The sequence below is a fragment of the Gymnodraco acuticeps genome, unplaced genomic scaffold, assembly GCF_902827175.1.
Source record: "Gymnodraco acuticeps unplaced genomic scaffold, fGymAcu1.1, whole genome shotgun sequence".
Lineage (NCBI taxonomy): Eukaryota > Metazoa > Chordata > Actinopteri > Perciformes > Bathydraconidae > Gymnodraco > Gymnodraco acuticeps.
In genome coordinates, this window is record NW_022990174.1 from 48,756 (window position 1) to 60,775 (window position 12,020).

The following is a 12,020-nucleotide window of genomic DNA, read 5'->3' on the forward strand; positions in this document are numbered from 1 at the left end:
TAAAGATGCAGCTAGTTTGAATGACTTTGTATTCTGAGGGACAAAACAAGAATTGGACAAAAAATAATAATAATAATAATAATAACATAATAACACAAATTCATTAGGAATTAAAAATACAAATAGTTAAAGAAAATAATAATGAAAGATTTAATAATCTTGGAAAAAATAATTAGTTTTTTGTGATTGAAAATACTATTATTAATATAATAGTGTTTTCAAATAACAAATATAATAAAATAAGAAGTAAAATAAGAAAATAAAAAAGTAAGAATAAAATAATGTAAAAATAAAAAAATAATTGAAATAAGAAAATAATAATTAAATATATCAAATAAAAAAATATAATTTTTAATGAAATCACAAAAACTAACTTGAAAAAAATATAAAGAAATGTTTATTTTTTACTAAAGCAAGAATGATACAATTAAGAATTAAATACATTATTTTTTTCAACTATTCTTATATTATATATATGTATTATGATATATGTATATTGAAAGCAATGCATCATGAGATTTTAGTATTTATTTTCAACAGCAATTCACGGTATTAAAATAAATAATAATGATAATAATAATAATAATAATAATAATACATATAAATATGGAACTGGGATGACAGATTTTAAACATTGGGAAAAATGTTTTGTTTCTGATAATACATTTGTTTTATTATATATGTTTTATAATGATTGATCATGAAAGTGTTCTCAAAGCTGATGAAGGTGCAGCTAGTCTGAATGGCTTTGTATACTGCAGGGTAGCTTGTGGATTTACCATTGCTACGCTGATGACACCCAATTAATTCTGTCCTTTCCCCGCTCAGAGACCCAGGTCGTTGCACGCATCTCTGCTTGTCTAGCTGACATCTCTCAGTGGATGTCTGCTCATCACCTCAAGCTCAACCTTGACAAGACTGAGCTGCTCTTCCTCCCGGGAAAAGATTGTCCCACTCTTGACCTAACAATCAACATCGGCACTTCAGTTGTTTCCCCGACTCAGACTGCAAGGAATCTCGGTGTGACCCTAGATAACAACCTGTCCTTCACTGCAAACATCGCTGCTACAACCCGCTGCTGCAGATACACGCTTTACAACATCAGGAGGATACATCCCCAGCTGACTCAGAAAGCGACTCAGGTTCTGGTCCAGGCTCTCGTCATCTCACGCCTAGACTACTGCAACTCCCTCCTGGCTGGTCTACCTGCATGTGCCATCCGACCTCTGCAGCTCATCCAGAATGCAGCGGCTCGTCTGGTTTTCAACCTTCCTAAATTCTCCCACACCACTCCGCTCCTCCGCTCCCTTCACTGGCTTCCGGTAACTGCTAGAATCCACTTCAAGACACTGGTACTTGCTTACCGTGCTGCGAATGGATCTGGCCCTTCGTACATCCAGGACATGGTTACACCGTACACCCCAGCGCGTGCACTACGCTCTGCATCAGCCAAACGACTCGCTGCGCCCTCGCTGCGAGGGGGACCCAAGTTCCCAACGGCGAAAACACGTGGGTTTGCTGTCCTGGCTCCAAGATGGTGGAATGAGCTCCCCATTGACATCAGGATGGCAGATAGCTTGCACATCTTCCGGCGCAAACTGAAAACTCATCTCTTTCGACTCCACTTCGAGCGTTAGAACTATTAACGAAGCACTTATATACTAATATAGGACTGGCTTTTCTAAAGCCAGTTGAGTAGCACTTGAAATGTTTTTGCTCTATGAAACCTGATGTACTTTTATGATTCTGTTTTCTTCAAGTTGTATTTTGTTGGACGAACGCACTTATTGTAAGTCGCTTTGGATAAAAGCGTCAGCTAAATGCAATGTAATGTAATGTAAATGTATTCCAGGTGGAACTAAAGTCTGATTTAACACTTGATTAGATTTCACATCATTCATCCAGATCTGTGAAGTAACTAAAGGTATTAAATACATGGAGTGGAGGAGAAGTACACCATGTACCTCTGATCTGTAGTGGAGTACACTGAAAAAAAGGCCGTTGGATTAACATGATTTTAACATGGACATCGGTTGCTCACATTAAAAACATGTGTACTCAAAACTATTCCATTATGTTAGAGACACACAACAATGTTATGTCAAAGAAACATGAAATTGTTATGTTAATGTGAACATTTCCTTTAATATAGGTATATTCATTTACCCTATGTTTAACCAACATGACTTTTAATGTTCATTTTAGGCTTTTAATATACTTAGTATATTTCATTTGTACCTGTTAAAGCCACATTAATGTTTTGTTTAAACTACATGCTATAGTTTTCTGTTTAATCTACCTAGTGCTCAAGGGGTACATAAGATTATTTATTTCATGTGAATCGAGGCATGTCGTACATTCTTCTACAGGATCCATCCTAATCTCTTATCGACAGCATTTATCATAACATTTTAAAACAAATAGTCAATAAAGACAAACACATTTCTTTGAACAACATTCATGTATTTTTCTCAAAAAATAAAACAATATTAACAACCACCACACATCCAGATGAGCTTTTGGTTCCTCCATCATGCAGCCAGGAGAATTAACAAATACATTGAAAATAAAGAAATAGAACATGTTTGTGATGCATGTACATATGCATTGTGTTAGAACACAGCAAGGAAGCTTAAAGGAAACTATTCTCCCGACCAAAATAAAGGTGTATTGGGCCAGAGGGCAAAGAAAGGCTTATTGTTATATCATTCATAAACAATTAACAGAAAATGTCAACGCCTAGCCCAAAAAAGGAAATGTTCTTGCAAATCCATTATTTAAATAGTAACCTGCTAATATGAAAGGGCACTTTAATGCAAAAAAGCAATGGCATTGCTTTGGACAAATACATGGAAGTATAATAATGGCCTGGTTTCTCACCACATATGCACTAAAGAAAGTATTACAAATAAAAACAAGAACTGACATTTTGAAGTTAGTACATTAGTACAATTAGTGCAATTAGTACATTCTGAAACACATGACAAAGGGTACATTCTGAAAACACATGACCCCAGGAAAAACCCACATTTCTGAAACATGCAAAGCAAGCAAAAAGCATGAGCAAAGGAAGTGCAAGACAGTTGTATCGATGAAAGTCCAGTATGAATGCTGTAAAAGTGCACAATGGTCCATGGCAACAGCTCACTCAAACAGTTTGTTTTTAAACGCTTGTGCTTTCTTGGAGAGCATGTTGCGTCTAGCTCCATTAACATTTGCTGGAGCACTTCGAACGTGCACTTCAGTTTAGGGGGGTTGTTCAGGTTCATTGCATACATTAGTCCAAACAGCATGGTAGCAGCTAATGCAATGTTGTCCACATCAGTTAGTACCTGTTGGCCTTCCAGGAAAGTCTGTCCTCTGGTCTCATCTGTCCTCTGGTCTCATATGTCCTCTGGTCTCATCTGTCCTCTGGTCTCATCTGTCCTCTGGTCTCATATGTCCTCTGGTCTCATCTGTCCTCTGGTCTCATCTGTCCTCTGGTCTCATCTGTCCTCTGGTCTCATCTGGTCTCATCTGTCCTCTGGTCTCATCTGTCCTCTGGTCTCATCTGTCCTCTGGTCTCATCTGTCCTCTGGTCTCATCTGTCCTCTGGTCTCATCTGTCCTCTGGTCTCATCTGTCCTCTGGTCTCATATGTCCTCTGGTCTCATCTGTCCTCTGGTCTCATATGTCCTCTGGTCTCATCTGTCCTCTGGTCTCATATGTCCTCTGGTCTCATCTGTCCTCTGGTCTCATCTGTCCTCTGGTCTCATGGTGGAATTGTGTTTGACGACATAAAGTCCCACTGTAATCCCCTCAATGGACCGCAGAATGACGTCTTCATCTTCTGCCTGCAGAGCGCACAGTCACAAAGGGAATAGAGTGAGATCTAACAAATCAATACATATATATACCCATTACTAAGTCCCTGTGTTTAACAAGTACATTTGGTCAGATTTCAGTACTTTTAAGCCTCCTTGTTATCTGATATACTCCTGTCTGACCTGATGAAAATGTTTCATTTCCTGTATCCGTTTTAAATTAAAAGCCCTCAAGCTTTTCAGTGTAGTCTGGCTATTAAACAAAAAACAGGGATGTTCACATACTTTTGGCTATATACTATGTGGTGTTACAATAAATACATATTTTAACGCCCAACAAAAAAATCAAAGGGTCAAATATTACTTCTACTGACCACAAACTCTCTCATTGAGGTGCACACACAGAGGTACACACACAGAGGTACACACACAGAGGTACACACAGAGGTACACACACAGAGGTACACACACAGAGGTACACACACAGAGGTACACACACAGAGGTACACACACAGAGGTACACACACAGCCCCTTGAGAAGACAATCCCGGCCTAAATCGACATCATCAACCTAAGTGAAGGGGAATAAGAAAAGAAAGAATCTATTTTGCTCAATGAAATGTGTACACTATTGACTCGATGTATAATTTCCTTAAAATGAATTCTTACTTGAGTCATGTTTGACATAATACAGTTCAGACGCTGGCCTATCTGTCCTCCTCTCTTCTCAAAAACCTTCAGAAGTGTGTCAGATAGCACATCCAGCTGAGAGAGAACTCTTGATTGGAGGGGCAGGGTTGTTATGCGCTTAAACTCCGCATTTATCAAAGAAAACTAAATATCACAGTCATAAAAATCATGAAATAATTTCATTTTCTAATGATGTTATGATTGTAGTTGTTTGCTTGCCTCAAAACGATGCAGAGAAACTAGTCCATGCATTTGTTACTTCAAGGCTAGCTTATTGTAGCTCTTTATTATCAGGGTGTACCAAAAGGTCAGTCAAGTTGCTTCAGCTCAGGCCCGGTTCCAGAACAAAATGACTCAGGGTGCATCTGAGATTAGAGAGGGTGCAGTGGTAAGTGCTATTTTTATAAGTGGGGAGTGGGCCTAATACCCTCTAGGGGGTCCTCACCTCCTCTAGGGGGGTCCGGGGGCATGCTCCCCCGGGAAGATTTTTTTTTAATATTGAAGTTAAAAGCATCAATCTGGTGCACTTTGAGAGCAAAATTAAGAGAACTATGGATCTATGTGCTCTTTGCTTGATTCATGCCTTCCCAGTCCCTTATCACGTACCCTATTAGAGCATGGCGCCAAATGTTGTAGCCAGTTGTGGTGAAGGCATCTGACTTACTTGAACCGAAATGTCTACATGCATAGCAGAAGATGGCATCTTTTTTACATGAATATTCCAGCCAATCTCTGTTTTGAAACCATGAGCTGCAGAATGAGTAGCCTACAGGCGAGTTGGGCACTTTTTTAAATATACCTGGTCAGGCTCTGTTTTGCCGAGGTCCTCTGGCACTTGCGGGCCGCTGAGGGGTGGCGGTGTTTGGGGCAACAAAGACGGCTGCGGCTGCTCCGCCTCTGTGGGCGAGGCGGGCAAAGCCGGCGAGTCGGTCGTTATTGTCCACGACAGTGGCCGCGGGCAACGTAATGTCCCCATGATCTGAACTGTTATTACCTGCAGTAGATGCAGTGTTACTGCTGGCGATAAGGGCTGGTTGTTTTAACCATTTTCTGATGTCCATCACTAACACTGATAGCTTTGTAAGAACCTTGCAGATGACGCGCAGCGGCACAGGTCACACGCACCTGACATAATAACGTTACTTACCGTTTAAATTGACCAAATAAATGCAGCAATGTTATTTAACCACAATTCCAATTTATTTTATTTCAACTAAATTCTTCTTCTTATTATTATTGTTATTATTATTATTATTATATATGTAATATATATATATTTTTTCACTTTTCATTTTCACTTTTCAAATGAGGGTGCATAACGACTCAACGGAGGGTGCAATGCACCCTTATGCACCCCCGTAGAACCGGGCCTGCTTCAGCTGATTCAAAATGTATTGACCAGAGCACGGAGAAGGGACCACATGACTCCTGTGTTGGCTCCATAGTGAGAATAACTTTTTATATCAAGTACGAACAACCAGGTTAGACTACATTACATTTCATTTAGTTTAAGTTTTTTTCAAAAGCGACTTAAAATAAGTATTACTGTAATATAAGACTACATATAAGAAACACCCTTATAGCCATTTCAACAAACCAAACATTATCACTTTTGTGAAGGAGGCTTTATCGCAGAATGTTTGGCTTTTGCCTCTCACTTTCTGAATCACCTTTGCCTAATGAATCAGAACATGTGTATATCCCTGCAATGTTTGCAGTATGTAAATGTTATGAATACATATTCAGAAATTGTCAGACTAATACCAGTTTTCAATTAGTTAAAGATCAAGTTTAAGTTAGTCAAGTAAATCACACAAAACATTTGAATACTCACCATTTACTACAAAGCCTTTGGAACAATGTTCAAAGCAAGGCTGAGGTCAATCTTCTCCACACCAATGACCTATCACAGAAAAACACATTTGAAAGTATTTCATTATTCACACACAAATAAAACAAAAATGTTCTGCTCCTTAAAGGCGACATTTACCATGTAATGATGTACCTTTAGGTTAATATGAACCGACTTCGGCCGAGATGGGCGCCTCCAGTGTAAAAAGCTACAGTTAAGTAGCCTATACTAATGCAATGAGTACAACTTTGCACGGAGCCATACACATCAGCGTTGCGAGCTCATTTCCATTGGTTTCAATGGAGACGTGCACTGCAGCAGCGCGCACCGCTCGTCATGTGACGAAGAACAACCAATCACAACCGAGAAACATCTCAACTTCCGTAAACACTAGTGTACGGCAAATATGGAAGATAAGTTCATTTCACAGCGGGTGGATCGGCACCCTTACTTGATCTGTCCGGCATGTCCCCATATTCATGGTATGTGCACCGCTGCTAAAATGTAACACAATCATTAATATCCTCCACTTTCCAGTATCAAGTGTCGCTTTCCGGGACAAACCCCCACACACAATATTGTGTCTCTGTTTTGATCTGTGTGTATTTTATGGAAGCAAACAAGAGACAGAAGTATTCGAATTGTATTAGACACCGAATTTATAGCATTGAAAATAATTACTTTGAAAATCATGAATCTGAATTTGTTTTGCTCCGAATTTATCTATGTGAAATAAAAATGTAAAAATTCAAGTTAAAAAAATTCGAATGTTCAAATTCAGATCCCAAAAATTCAAGTGAAAAAAATTCGACGTCAAATATTTCGGTGTTTAAAATTCGATGTCAAATATTTCGGTGTATAAAATTCGACGTCAAAAATTGCGATGCAGCCTCATCCGGGCTACTCAGACAGGATAAGCAATCGAGTCCGAATGCAATCAAACCGACTTCTGGTCTATCAGAGCCAAGCGGCAAACCCCGGGACAGTGCGGTGAAGCCCAATGCTGCAAACTGTAGGCGATGGATGCAGATGGGAGCAATTCCCGTAGACCCTTTGTTAAAATGTCCAACTTAACATCAGAAAATGAACATGTTTCTAGCCTGGATCCACAAAAACATATTCTGTATATAGTTAGATTCCCCCTTCATGACAACGGGACTGCTGCTCCTAGCTCCTCTCTGCTAGCTCCGTTAGCTCCGTGATGCTACAGCGGCTCAGCGCATGAGGAGAACACTACTTGAACTCGGCGGTGTTTGTTGTGTTGGCTCCTGGTGGACTATTCGTCCTGCAAATATAGGATTTATCTGTGGTTGAAACAGACCGTCCATGAATGCAGTTTCTTCGGTAAGTCAACCCTGCGTACTTTACGTTATGTTACTGGTGTTTTTATTAAGCTAACGTTAATGAATGTTTAGAGTTGGGTTAGCATTTGAGCAATCGTAGCTCCATCTGTGCTAACGATGCTATGCGTAGCATCCAAGAGTGTAAAGCATTAAGTGCGATGCTACTGTATACCAAAAGGCTTCTGTGCGAGGTTGCTAAAATAAGGTCATCCTTGTACGTTAGATAGTTAGTTTGCTATTTAGGTTACTGTATGCATTGTTAAGGTTCATTTAAATTCGCTATGCTCTACTATAGCATAAAATAGACTAGCTAACTTCAACGTATTGTTGAAGAGAGGCTTAGTGTATATTAAATCAACCTCACAATGAAATGTGTGTATCTTTAAAATATGAACGTCACATTTCAAGATAATAACGCTCCCTTAGATATTGTAATATGGTTTGTTGAACTGGAGTTATTTATTGCAGCTAACCGCCTATCTGACGAACGACCCAAACATTGTTGTTTTTAATATTATTACCAATGCCTCTTTTAATTGTATTATCATCACACTTGAGAAACAGCCTTATCGTGGCTGTACAACGGAACATGTAACTTAATTCCTGCATTTAAGGACGATGAATAGCGTAGTCAATGCTTTAGTGACAAGGAAATGATTTGTTTAAATATTAGATATGACATTATCTGTGACTTCAGTGGAAATTAAGCTTATCCATTGCATTGCATTTGTTCAATAGGTTTGTGTCTTACCCCTATGTGTGTGATACATATGAATATGGCATATGAAAACAAATTAATATGACTGACTCATGAAAACCTCATCCAAACAGTAAAATAAAAAGGACCTACACAATAATACTCAATCAAACTGATACAGTATAAGGACTGTGATATCCAGCCATTTCTTAAGTATAACAATAAGATTATGACCTGTTTTTAAAAGAAGATAAAAAGTAGTTTGCATGTAAAGAAGTCTGTAACCCACGCATGTAACTTTACATCTGTTTGTTCAAAGTGTCCTCAAGGTGATCCAGACAGGCTGGACCAGAGGAGGAGAGACAGATCTGGACCAGAGGAGGAGAGACAGACCTGGACCAGAGGAGGAGAGACAGACCTGGACCAGAGGAGGAGAGACAGATCTGGAGTCCTAGCAGCAGAGAACTTCAGCACGGATTCCAAGGTACACCTTTTTCATGCTTTACAAAGAATGCATAAAGTAATGACTCTAATACACTGATAGACATGCCATTAAACATGACTGAATACTAGATCTCCTACACATCAGTGATGTTGAGTGGACTTTCTTAGCAAAAGGTTACATTTACATTTTACCAAGCAACATCACTTTTTTGTTCAACTTTCACATTTCAATGTATTTAAGGCAAATATTATTGAACATAGTGAGAGCTGCGACCCTTTGTCTTTCAGTGAGACAACCGGACAGAGCAAGCTTCTACAGTTGCACTAAGTTTTGATAACAGTTAAATATTATTTTAATAATACATTTATTTCAATGTTGAGGAATTTAGAATGGTTTATTCATAATCTGATTATCTTTGCAGTACACTGTTGGATTTAAAAAAACACATTCAAATAAAAAAATCATTATATTTATGAACAAACAAACCTCTTTCTTAAATAACACACTTGCTCTGCAATAATATGTTTTTTGATATTTCTGTTAGGAAAGAACACGCCTGAGAGACAGGACTGCTTCACCATGTTCTCTTTCTCCGAGGGTCCAGAAGAACATCCAAGAGGGAAAGGAGAAGCTGATGTTATGAGATTTAAGAGCAGTACAGGACATTCACTAAGAGACACTTATATTGTAACACAAAGACCTGCACACTGAATAGTTTTGTAGTCTAACAGGAACTTCATTTGTGTTGTTTTGTGTTTTACGTTGCACCTCAGAGACAGTGTGATTGTCAGGCCTATAAAGTTTGGCAAAAAAAAAAAAGTCAGCTGATCAAATGCATTTGCCTCACTTTATGAGCTTCACATCACTTGTGCCTTGTACCGCAGAGTTTGCAACGTCATAAATAAATGGTGCCAATCTTCATTCAGATGTGAATGTGTAATCTAACATTTTCAGCAAGAATAACGGACAAAAGGAGAGCAAATACAATTTATTGAAATGTGAACTAAAAGTTATCAAGCATGAACCATCACCATTTTTTTTAAATAAAAACGAAATAATATACATAAGTTACACTAAATGTTAATCTGTTAATTGACAGGCTAGGCCTGTGCAGGTGGTAACAGCTATGCCCAGCATGGGCTAAGTTCTGTAGGTGGTGCAGGTCCTCCTCCATCAGGTCTGGTCCTCCTCCCTCAGACCCTCAGGCCTCTCTGGCCAAAGCAACAGACAGGACGTTCATAAAGCTGAGGTTTCCCCCAAAGTCTCTAATCATCCATCCTGTGAATATGAGAGGGGAACAAATAGTGTAATAGATGCTTTGGACAATAAGAAATATAAAGTTAACTGTTGAGTTGCTCAGTTTTTTTAGATTGACAGGGTTTAATAACACAAACAAAAGGAGAGAAATAAAGATTGGTCTTTCAATAAATTGTGTTGATTTTGTCATTTGAATTGTTTGTCTGAAGTCAAGTAGCTAGAACTGTTACTTATAGTTTGAATGATACAGTCTGGTTATAATGTGTGGAGGAGACATCACAGGTAAGAGCACCATTTGTTGTGTTCCATTCACAACAGATTGATGTGTGTGTATTTATTTATCTACTATTTCTTGAATTATTACTGTCAGTCCAAAACAAGAGATTTTGTTTTGGTAACATTTAAAAAAAAAAAAAAACATCTCTTTTTCACTACACTATCTTGAATACTTTAGTTTTTACGTCACTACATTTATCTAACAGCTTTAACATTGTAAAGGTGTCACTTCGGACTCTGGGTAATTATGACAGCATGTCCTACTCAGACCTAGAGTCTCTAGGGCTCTGGTCCTACTATTTTGAGAGTTTGAACAAACCAGACCTTCATCTATTAATGTAGAAAATAGTTGGCACATTACACCATTATGAAAGTAATAATTAGTTAGCTCATTGTTCAAAATGAGCTCCAACTACAACAGTTAAGTCAACTCGTGCATCGGTAATAACAATAAATCAAATGATATAATATAATAGTATAACTTGTGTCTACTTTAACAACACTTTCCTAATTATACTAGCATACTTTTACTAAAGTAACATTAACATGTTTAAATGCAGGGCTTTTGTAAGAGAGTATTTCGTATACTTATCTAACCGAAGTGATCGTTACGTTACTTTGCAAACCGTCACCCCCAACCAACCAACCCACACACACACACACACACACACACACACGTTGTGATTCACTTCAATTAATGGTAACGGAGCTTGCACAAGGCACAAGGCTACTTCACTCATTTAGCTAATGTAAGATACAAATGCTGTCGAGCCCTCACTGCTTGTAAGATAAAGAGCACAAACTGACTACTTACCCGAGCGGCGAGCCCCGCTGTTCTCCGTCATTTTTCTCCCGGGTTGTTGTGATCACATGACTGACAAAGCCGTGCTCTGATAGGCCAGAAGTCGGAGTTGCATTAGGGCTCGATTGCTTATCCTGTCTGCGTAGCCCGGATGATGCTGCATCGCAATTTTGGACATCGAATTTTATACATCGAATTTTTTGACGTCGAATTTTTGGGATCTGAATTTGAACATTCGAATTGTTTTCACTTGAATTTTTACATTTTTATTTCACATAGGTAAATTCGGAGCAAAAACATTTAGATACATGATTTTCAAAGTAATTATTTTCAATGCTATAAATTCGGTGTCTAATACAATTCAAATACTTCTGTCTCTTGTTTGCTTCCATAGTATTTACGGTATTTACATGAACACAGAGCGGATCAGCGGAACACAGTTTTTTAGGGAAAACACTGCGGTCCCACAGACAATATTGTATCTTTATCAATCAACACCTTAAATGGGTAAAGATGGTCGCTTAACGTAAGGTAGGCCTACAACCTGCATCAGCGCCCTTAAAAGTCGGCACAAGAGTAGACATGCAGAGCCGGACCGACGCAGTAAAGTTCTACACCGCCTGACAGCAGACATGAAACAATCATTTAAAACAAGACGTATAGACATGCAAACATGCCGCAAGGTCATCCATCAGATATGACTCCCCCCCACTGAGCTTGGTTTAATGTGCATAACTTTGGGCAAGGTTCATAGTTTTAAATATTGTAAATAAAGCAACTGTCGGACTTATGCTCTACAAATACTCACACTATAAAAAAAACACGCTAAACACAAGTCAATCAATATAAACTCACC